Here is an 11702-nt window from a genome sequence, read left to right on the forward strand (position 1 = left end):
CACACACACACACACACACACACACACACACACACACACACACACACACAAAATAACTGTAGAGGTTCTAGAAATTACACATGGAAGCATGTGCATCTGTGTGAAAGCAAGCAGTATCAGTGCAGAGTGCAGGAGGTGAAACACGGGTAAAAACGCACAGAATACTAGTCTCAATGAAGTGCATTAAGGGAGCTACTGTCATTGACACAGTGGAATGTGTATTATCATACAGTTCCAAGCCTGAGGTAGAGGGTGTTCGTGGAACCCTCACCATTCATTTTCAAAGTGAGGATGAGGATCATGGCCACGATGGGGCTGAGGGCATCTCTTTTGTCAGGATGGGCTCATTTTAATTGCCTTCACAATAGGCCAAAGGGTATACCATCCTTCCCTGGAAAAGTCAGATGGAAAATATAATATATTTTCTGTGCTAAAGCTATAAAAAAAAATTCTAGCTTGTTTACTTGTTTTCCTGCCTTTTTCTGTAACTAGAATAGTCCGGATACAGACTTTTTTATATTCAGGACTGTATTGTAGTTTTGAGTGCCCCAGACCTTCACTGGGAGTGGTAGCAACTAAGTAGCCTATCTGCCCCAAGAAGAGTGGTTTCTAGCTTGGAAATAGTGGCTTATTGGCCATTTGGGCAGCCATGTCTATCCCTTTTAACTTTCATAGGTAGGTACTGGGCTATCGGCCCTGGAGCCTATATAAGCCTAGCCAGAAAGGTTCCCTGGCTTTCGCCACCCATGAAAATTATTTTCCTGTGCCCCTGTCAAGTAGTGTCACAGAAGTGATCCCCGGGGTGAATTTTCTATTTCCCATCCAGTCGTCAAGATTTTTTTTAAGGAAGGCCAATGTGGAGCTTTGCTTGACATGAATGGGTAGTTTGTTCCTGAATATGCCTTAAAAGCCTGTGTTTGTGCATCACTAAGCTAGGGTAAACTATTACCGGTGCCAGAAAGTCTGCTCTTCAATTATTCCCTTAGATCTTGCTAGTTCTCTTCCCTCTTGCACTTATTCCTCAAGCACTTAACCAGACTTGTTGAAGCAATTATTATAGCACACATAAGTGCTACCAGCACTAAACATTCTGTAAGGAAACAAATCCAGTACTTATTAATAATAATACCCACCCCCTCCAGGCATGTCTAAATGTCAGTTCCTTGCACTTTCTCCTATTAACCTGGTGAACCTGGGCATTCTGAGGCAATTTAACAACTGCCTCATGTACACTGACAACCCTCTCCTCTTACTTCCCAACACCCAGACTTGCGAGAGATGCACTTGTATATCCAGATCGGAAGCAATGCACTCTCCAGCCAAGACTCTGGAATAGCTGGTCAAGAGGAGAAGGTCAACACTTGCACCACACCACATGGAACACACAGCCCTCCAGAAGAAACACCACCACAGCTTTCACATAGAAACACAAGCCACACATCCACCTTCGCGGAGGCTCTCGATAGAAATCTACCCAAACAGCAGAGACCTCCAAGGCAGAAACGCACACTACCATCACAGCATGGCACAAATCACAAGACACACAGCTCACCTGAACAGTGTGCCACTCAACCAAAGCCCCTAAGATAAAACAGCTTCCCAATACATTAGTCATAGGTGACTTAATAGTGAGACACACAGACACCCTACTCACTAGGTTGAATAAGCAGAAGGTAACAGTCAGCTGCCTGTTGGGCGCCAGGATCTATCGCATAACGTATGCACTCAGGTCACTCCAAAACAAGTACAAATATGACTGTCATTGTCCATGTAGGTGTAAACGACCTGAGATGTACCTCCCTGGACTACATGAAAAGAGACATGGAGAAGCTCTCAGTAAGCAGCATCCTACCATCGCCCAGAATGATACCACACTACGAGCAGAAAACGATTGACTTCAATAATTGGCTAAGTTTCTGGTGTCATTCTAAGGGGATCCAGTATCTGTCTGTCTGGGATTACATGATTGACAGACTTTGATGCTTTGCCAGAGATGGCCTGCATCTGTCACCCCTGGGATTCCGATAACTGGCAAAGACTCTTGCCACCCCTATAGTGCCTTTTTTCAGCACTGTTCCAAGGACCAAACAACCACTGCAACTGCTGTAAATAAATGCAATCTGAGGGTCATGCTGCTCAATGCTAGAAAATGCACTCACTCGAAGCATTCCTTAAAATGGAGAACATCGACATTAGTGCCATAACAGACACCTGGTTCAAGGAAGCAGAAAGCACCCCTGCGCTACCAGGCTATAATTCATTCCACACCTTTTGGCCCCAAAATTTGGACCGAAACTCCAAAGGCGGTGATCTCCATATTCATAAAGGATATACACACCTCCAGACTGGGAGCCCAACATGCTGCAGAGATACTTCAGGTGCAACTAACATTGGGTAAGACAGCGATTCAGGTCGTAGCCTGCTATAGGCCCCAACCGTGTCCCAAGATTCCCACTCCACATTCCTAAGCACCCTGGAAAATATTGGGGTCCTGCCCAACACCGTCATACTAGGCGACTTCAACTACCCCTCCATTGACTTGGAAAATTACTCATGTACCAATACACCTGCCCAATGTTTCCTGGAATTCGTTAATTCCAATGCCCTGGACCAGTTCATTTTTAGCCCCACTACAGGGAGCAACATCCTTGAAGGTCATCACTAACATGGGCGATCGTTGCTCCGCACCAATAGTCAACTCCTCCCTGGTTAGATCTGACAACAAACCAATCACCATGGATATCCACATCCCACCCACACCTCCAACAAAGGTAACCACTGTGAAGCTTCTTCAAAGCTAAGTTTGGATTCCTAAAAACAGAGGTCGCAAACTTCATGACACCCATGCAGATGGAGAATGGGTGCATGACTGCCAAATCATACAACAATGCACTGTACAAACACGTACACAAATGCATGGAACTGGCCATACCAAACAGAACCAAGACACTCTTCTCTCAAAAAAAAAAAAAAAAAAAAAAAGGGAAGCCTGTCCTAAACACACACTACCACTCTCCAACAGGAGAAAGAAAATTGTTTCAGAAAAACGTGAAGTCCCAAGATTGGAAGAACTCCCTTATTAGCCTCAACAAAAAGTTGAGATCCCGCATTAAATCCTCTAAAGCTAGCTACGAAAACAAGATTGTAGCAGATACTAAAGGTAATCACAAGGGCTTCTATGATTGTCAAGAATCTCCACGGCAATACCCAGGTTTGCTCTGAGCTACTGCACAATGGCACCTCTTATGCTGAGCCAAAATATATTGCCAGTATACCAGCCGACAGATTCAGTGCCAACTTTCTCTCTCCCCCCCAAAGGACCTTTCACAATACCAATAGAATCCCAGGCACCCAGTATTACTGATGCTCAGGTTAAAACTGCACTGTCCAAGGCCAAGAATACAGCTTCCATGGGACCCGACAATATCCCTGGCTTTGTTCTCCATTAGCTACAAAATGAACTGGCACCACACCTATGTGCCCTGTTCAATCACAGCCTCACCGCAGGCTTTGTCCCTGCTGAATGGCACACTGCTACAGTCATCCCTCTCCATAAAGGGGGGGTGACTACAGACCGTGGGAACTATAGCCTCGTTAGAATGATGAGTCTGATATGTTAGGCTATGGAACACATCATCATGGACCTAATAAATAGGGATACAGGAATCTCCAAACTCTGGATCCCACACACAATTTGGCTTTGTGAAGGGTAGATCATGCCTGCTGAACCTGGTTGACTTTGAGTCAGTCACCAGAGCTGTGGATGAGGGCAGGGTAGTTCATACTGCCTACCTCGATCTGGCCAGAGCCTTCGATACCATTCCCCACTCAGGAATCCTAGATAGACTTACTAAACTAGGCATCAATCCCTATATCATTAGGTGGGTTGCAAACTGGCTTACAGATAGAACCCACAGTGTTAAAGTAGCAGACTCCAAGTCAGACTCCTGACCCAGTCACGAGTGGAGTCCCACAGGAATCGGTCTTGGGTCCCCTTCTGTTTGGCATCTACTTCTCTGCAGTCCAGGCCAGCACGAAGGGTCTCTGGCTGACCAAGTTCAGACGATTGCAAGCTGGGAGCCATTATTAACTCCCCAAGTGATGTAGACGTACTACAAAAGGCCTCACCGAGACCAAAGATTGGTGCCAAAACCATGGCCTTAAACTCAGAAAATGTCGTCATCCTCTTTGGAAAAAAAACTCTGTGCCCATGAATTACCACATCAATGTCAATCCCAGGTTGATAGCAGCTTCTCCTTTGACCACCAAATACCCACTGTGGTCAGAAAGTCATTCTGTGTGGCACATATCATTACTAAGGGTTTCGCATCCAGGAAGAAGGCGGTCATTGTCTCTCTATACTCCTCCCTCATAAGACACATCATAGAGTACAATGCCCCATTTGGCATGTACCTCGCCAGACATCTGCAACAACTGGAGACACCAGAAAAGTACCTCACGAAGAGGATACTTGGCCTTAAACACATGTCCTATACTGACAGACTCCAAATAAAAAAACTCTAGTTATTCCCTGTCTCATATCACCTACTTAGAGATGATATCTGCTTGACTTATAAAGCCATATCTGACCCAACCCTGTTAGATAAGCTACATCTAAAGAAATCCCAATCCCTCCACACCATATGCCCCAGAGACGTCAGCCTTTTTAACTCGATCAACAGAATATGCTGGAGGGACAGGTTCTTAACCCAGAGATTGCCCATGCTCTGGAATAGACTTCCAATACACGTCAAGCAGAGCACCTCACTAGCCCTCTTCAAGAGAAATCTTGATGAGTGAATGGGAAATAGAAAATTCAACCCAAGGATCACTTCAGTGGCTCTGCTCGATTAGAGGCACTGGAAACTAACTCAGGGTGGCACGATGTCAGGGCAATCCTATGGGCTAGGCTTGTAAAGGCTCTAGGGGCCATTAGCCTAGTACTCGCCTATGAACAAAATTACAACATATGGTTTTATACGATCTTACAGTGACTATAAAATGATCCTCTATGCATTTATTTACCATGATAGTAATTGGGCAGGACCAGTGGAGCATGCTTGCCGCCTCTGTTGGAAACCCTAGAAAAAGTACACTGTGCAGTAAAGAAAGTAGCAACTAACATATCACTATGGGGCAATTATAACAAAAGTGAAACGTGGACAATGGAAAGAGGATAGCGAGGATGTGAGAGACAGCAAAAGCATAAAAACAGACTGTCACTGGTGTGTGATCGAAAGTAAAAAGAACAAAGTCCACAAAAAACAAATCTTTGATGGAAAAGTTTATGTAGTGCCAGAAGAGAAAGTGGAGTACTATTGCTTACAGGAACAGCTGGCACAAGGTAACATTGCTAATTATAATCACCTGTCTACAGAGACCTTTTGCAATGTGCCTTACTATACGTAATGTTTATTTATTTTTTTATTTAGTTTGCATTTGTTTACCGGGAAAGTCCGACTGGACACAGGTCCATTTTCAGCGGAGGCCCAGGGAGAAAAGCTCCATAAAGCAGTACAGTACATGAGAGAAGAAAAAAAAATAGAGCATACTTGTAACATGCACAATATGTTAGAGATAAACTATTACAGTAGACATTTGTTGTGGTACATAACTTAAAACAGCATTTGTATTATTTTTATAGATATAAGTTTTGTCAAGTAAATATCAACAGGTTCACAAGCTTCCAGGGGAACTGTTTATACTTCACTATACACAGAAACATTCTCTTAGTTTGGGTTAGCCTGTGAGTGGCATGAACATAGCCAGTCACTTAAATAGTAGGTTTTCAGGATTTTTTTGACATGAATAAAGGATGTGGTATAAGTTATTTGGTTTGGTAGTGTGTTCCAGGTTTTAGCAATGATGCTGGCAAAGTGGGATTTACCGGCATAATTTCTATGTTGAATGACAGCTATGAGGTTCTGGTTACTAGATCTTAAGGCTCTAGAGGGAATGTGGGGCTGAATTAGATGCTGAAGTGCTTGGTTTTCTCAGGAAGGTAGTATAGTTGGTGTGCTATAGAGAGTTGATTGAGTAGAAGTATATGAGGCAACTCAAGCCAGTTATGCTGCTTAAGGGATAGACAGTGATGAAACCTATATGAGGCTTCAGTAGCAAACTTAGCAATCTTGCTGTAGCAAGATTCCATTTTATTTAGATCGGTTTGGTGGAGATTAGTTAAGATGGGAGAGGCATAGAGGAGGGTAGATAGAACATGAGTCCTTGCGATGGTTGCTTTCGTGTGTTTAGTCATAAACAGTTTGTTCCGGTAGAGGAGTCCAAGTTTTTTATTAACACTCTTGATGGTTTGTACTATGTGGATGTCGAACTTCAGGTTATTGTGTATTTCTACACCTAGCAGTTTAGTGTGTGTGTGTGGTTGGACTAATTTGAATGTTTTCTTTAGAATAGATGGTGAAATAACTATTTAGGGGAGGAGATCTGCATGGCCTGAAAAGAATTAGTTTGGTTTGCTTGGGATTAAGAAGTTTGATGTTAGTGAACCAAGTTTCAGCTAGGGTGAAGTTATTTGGGGTTAGGGTTTGTAGTTCACTTAGGTTGGGGGCAGCACATATGAGTGGTGTCATCTGTGTATTGTACTACTGAGGCAGTGGGTGCGGATGAAGAGATCTTGCTAGTAAATAAGGAGAACAGCAAAGGGCCAAGGATGGATCTTTGAGGGACTCCTATGGTAACTGGTAACCGGGGGGACAGTTGTCCCTGCCATAGGACTGCTTGCTGATGGCCAGATAAGTAGCTGTTGAATCATGATATAGAGGGGGGACTTATATTTAGGGTAGACAGAGTTTCAAGAAGCATACTATGATTTACCATGTCAAAAGCTTTTGATAAGTCTAAGAATATGGAAGAAACAAATAAACCCTTGTTTCTATGGTGGTTAACTATATTGGTGAATGATGGTAATGCTGATTTGTGACAGACTGGTACCAGTAAGAGTGAAAGGGAAGGTCTACAAGAGGGTAGTGAGACCAGCTATGTTATATGGGTTGGAGACAGTGGCATTGACAAAAAGGCAAGAGTCAGAGCTGGATGTGGCAGAGTTAAAGATGTTAAGATTTGCACTCGGTGGGACTAGGATGGATAGGATTAGGAATCAGTATATTAGAGGGTCAGCTCATGTTGGACAGTTTGGAGACAAAGCAAGAGAGACGAGATTGCGTTGGTTTGGACATGTGCTGAGGAGGGATGATTGGTATATTGGGAAAACGATGCTAAGGATGGATCTGCCAGGTAAGAGGAAAAGAGGAAGGCCTAAGATAAGGTTTATGGAAGTGGTGAGAGAGGACATGCAGGCGGTTGGTGTGACAGAGCAAGATGCAGAGGATAGGAAGAAATGGAAAGAGATGATCTGTTGTGGCGACCCCTAGCTGGAAAAGCTGAAAGAGGAGGATGATAGTAATGCTGTGGTGGTGCAATGGGAAGGTTTAAAGCCATGCTGGGATATGGAGAGTAGGTTATTTTGGAGGTATTGCATTAGTTGATTATGAACAGCTCTTTCTAATGTTTTGGCTAGAGGTGATAGGATTGCTATTGGGCGATAGTTGGTGAGCTCTAAGGAGTTATCTCCTTTGTGCAGTGGAATAATATGTGATGTTTTCCATGAGGTGGGAACTTTGCATTCTAATAGAGATCTGTTTATGAGAATAGAGACAGGATAGGCTATAGCTTCAGCTGATATCTGAAGGAAGTCTGCTGGTAGCATATCGGCAGCTAGAGTGGTTGGTTTAAGTTTCCTAAGGAGTTTAGAAATTGTCTTGGTGGACACGGAGTGAAGGTGAAAACTGGCTTTATTGTTTTGTATATTGCGATGGGTTGGTGTAGTTATTGGTGTGGGGCTGCTAATGCTGTTTTGGGCATTGGCAAGGGTCCGGACTGTTTCGATAAAAAATTGCTAAATTGAGTGGGAATGTTTTCATGGTTATTTGGTAGCACAGGGTTTGGAGTAGTGGACTTTCCTGGGTGTAGTATACCATTTATTGTGGCCCAGTATTTTTGGGGATTGTAAGCATATTTTTTTTCCACATTTTTATAATAGCTAGATTTGTCTAGTTTGATTTGTTTTTTTGGCTTTGTTATGGAGCTCTAGATAGTTTTGTCTCAAAGTAGTGGTTTGGTTTTTTTGATATTGAATCCAGGCCTTGTCCCTTTCTTTCATTGTAGTTTTAGTATCCTTTCTTAGCCATCGGGCATAGTTAGTTTTTATTCTAATGGTTCTGGGGGGATGCATGATTATTTAAGATTTTTATGAAGGTTGTATTAAAGTACTCAACGGCATCATCTAGAGGTAGATATTTTGGGGGGGGGGGGTCCAGTTGCAGCTTTTTAGTGCATTGATGAAGTCAGTAGCTATAAAGGCCATTTTATTTTGAACTACTCTGAGGATAGGTTGGCTGATGGTTTGAGATCTATTCCTAATTAGGTTGGATGATGGTCACTTAGGGTGTCTGGAAGACAGCCAGATTGCTGTGCAAGAGTGGGGTCAGATACCAGGATCCAGTCTAAGATGGACTGGCGTTTGGATGTTTTGTCAATTCTAGTGAGGGTGGTTATAGTTTGGGTAAACCTGTGGAGGTTAATAAAGGCAGAGGGATTATGACTGGAGCAGTTAAGCCAGTCAATATTGAAGTCCCCTAATAGTATGGTTTTATGTGGTAGGGAGCTGGAGATCCAATTAAGCAGGCTTTCCATTACAGTGATGTTATTGCCTGGTGGGATATAGCCACCTGCAATAATTGTGTTTGTTGGAATTTATTTTTAATTTGGCAAGGATTAGTTCTAAATCTTTGACTTCTTGGTTATTGTCATCTGGTTGTTCTATGGTGAGATGATTTTGGAATAATATTGCAATTTTCTCTAATCTGTCTCTTTGGATAATATTATAACACCAGGGGCAGTAATCTCATTATTATGGTGGTGTGGTTTGAGCCCTGTTTCAGTTAACACAGCAATATCTGGTTTGTATAGAGCTAGTAGAGCATGAAGGTCCTGAATTTTAAGTATACTGCTTGCATTATTGTTTAAGAAGAGGAGAGCTGAGTTAGGTCTGTGGTATAGGGGATGTAGCTGATTTGAGTTTGGGTTGGCTGATGTTTTGGGTCCTGGATTGGGGTGTATGTCTCCACTACAAGTGAGTTTATGGAGTAGGTGTAGATAGTTTGATTAATTTGTGAATTATTTATTTTAGTTTGTCTTTGAGAAGAGTGGGATTAGTTTTGATTGTCAGTTTATTGCATGAGTAAGAGAAGGCTTGGGAGGAGGTAAGGTCACATGGCTATATTGGGAAGTTTTTTAGTTTGATGCGATTGGCTATGGATTCTGTTTGCCATGGGGATGTGGTGTGGTTATGGAGTGTGATAGGAGGACAGGATGGAAAGTAGGAGTAGGGTGAGGATTATTAATGGATAGAATTATGTTTTTAGTAGTTGGGTTAGATATCTGAAACTCGTGTTTAGTTTCAGAAAGAAATGGGTGTATGCAAGGGTAATATCTAAAACTGTATGAAATTGGCGTTGTATTAAAGGTACACTATAAGAGGTGTGGTGGAGATTGTTGTTGATGGGGAAGAGATTTGAAGGGATAGGTATTATATGAGAGTGCGAGTTATCTTTTATGTGTTAAGGAGCAGCTGTATGGCCAGGAAGTATCAAGTCAGGCAAAAAGTTATGAGTTCCTCCATATAGTTCGACAACCGCAAACCCAGAATAAAAGAGATTAATGTCCATGGAAATATATAAGGAACAAGAATGATAAAAGTCCCCAAATGTCCATATAGCAATGTTTATGCCATGATCTAATAGACTAGAACACAGAGGCATAACTAATTGTCCAAACATCAACCATCAGAAACAACACATTTGAGTTCAAGCATCATCAAAACCAGTCTGTTTACAAAGGAAGGATGAAATACAAAATGTGAAATGCAAAAGCATTGTCCAATGACAAAGAAATGTCACACCAGCCAAGTTATGCATACATAACATACTGGTTATCTGTAAGAAAAATTGTGTTATAATGACAAAAATATTGCTCTTTACACACTTAATTCACCAGAACAAAAAATCATGCATAAAATCTAACTACCTATTTTAGAAATAAAAATCCAGTATAATAAATGTTTTTAGGCCCAGTGATGACATTGTAGCATAAAGCAACAATTCACTGCTGATTCTGCGACCTAATGGTTCATCGCATAAATACTACAAATGTTTATTTTATTTTACATTTGTTGACCGGGCTAGTCCAACTGGATACATGTCCATTTTCAGCAGAGGCCCGGGGAGATGAGCTCCATTAAGCTAATAGAATGCAAAAGAATAACAATGATAATAATGATTTACATAAAGGTACACTACAACAATAGAATAAAAAAAAATCAAGGTGAGTATTTCATTAAAGATATGTTGGCATTATTACAAGAGAGAGAGAGAAAAAGTATTTAAAAGGTAAAAAAAAAAATTCACACAGTAAAGAGCTTTAGTATTCATCACTGAGAAGACTGGCAGGTAATATACTCTAAAACATAACTAAAGACAATCTAGTAAATATGATTTTAGGTAGCTTCAAATTATACAAACTAAGTCTAAAAAGTAGAAAATAGAACAAATAGAGCTTTCAGGAGCATAGAAATTAAGTGAGCAATTATGCAAATTGAAAAATGTTTGCCAGCAACAACAACATTACAGCCTGACAAATACACTGCTAGTAAAAATACATAAAGCGTTACCAATATGGACGCCACGGTGGATGGCAATTAGATAATGAACACTCATATGTCCCCAAAAAAAAGATGATAGTCACAGTAAAGGGCAAATTGGAAACAGTATATTGTTATCATAATAAATGCTGCAATTTCTCAGTTCAAACAACAGATCAGTTGGTGTTCAGATCTTACGATGCTGAAGTCACACAACTGTACTATGTATCCAGTTATTTTGAAAAGCAAGGCATAAACGCCCGGATATAACTTTTTGCTGAGAGACCTCGGCTGGTATTCACCTCGTCCGGATACATTTCTGTTCACCTCCCTTCCAATGTTGAAAACACACAAGGCACCCTAAATACATTGAAAAACAATGCATCCATGCCCAAATGTAACATATCTTTTCAGCAAACCATACATGATGCACATTTACAAAAATCATAGAGAGTAAGCAAAAAATAAAAGTTACTGCAAACAGAGCCGTTATCGCAACCGGAACCAAATTAAGGTGTCTGGATGTCCTTATTTCAGGCTTTCAGCTTAATTTCTTCTGGAGAAAAACGCTCTAAGTTAGAAAACAAATAGTTAATTTGAAGACTTTACTTTTGCTTATGCATTTACCGGTGAATTGCAAATGTAAATAGATTCAGAAGTTGCAGGTAGGCTATGTATACTTCTTCTTTATGTGTAAAAAGCAATGTCTTTTGGCTTTTCCTGATTAGGGTCACCACAGCGGATCACCAGTCTTCAGATTCAAGATGAAGAGACGAGATGCTTTTATATAATCTTCTTATTCCAGAACTACTTTCTAAATCTGCTGAGCTAACTCTATGGTTTCAGGATCAGAAGTAATGAAATTTTTGATGAACAGTATAACTTTACAGCTGTAGGACCTATGATTCTCCTGACTGTTATCTTCAGAATGTCTTAGCAGAGCCAGCCATTCTCCCAGAGAGATAAGATGTCTGTGTGTATGTCT

At 41.3% G+C, this 11702-nt stretch overlaps 1 protein-coding gene across 1 annotated transcript in view; it reads left to right on the forward strand.

Annotated features, from left to right (window-relative positions):
• The window catches only part of LOC122813717 (zinc-binding protein A33-like), a gene marked incomplete in the record, with an annotated part of 171866 nt that overhangs the window by 52994 nt on the left and 107170 nt on the right, over positions 1 to 11702 (forward strand).

Source organism: Protopterus annectens, chromosome 10.part0, assembly GCF_019279795.1.
Source record: "Protopterus annectens isolate FY-2018-M chromosome 10.part0, PAN1.0, whole genome shotgun sequence".
Lineage (NCBI taxonomy): Eukaryota > Metazoa > Chordata > Ceratodontiformes > Protopteridae > Protopterus > Protopterus annectens.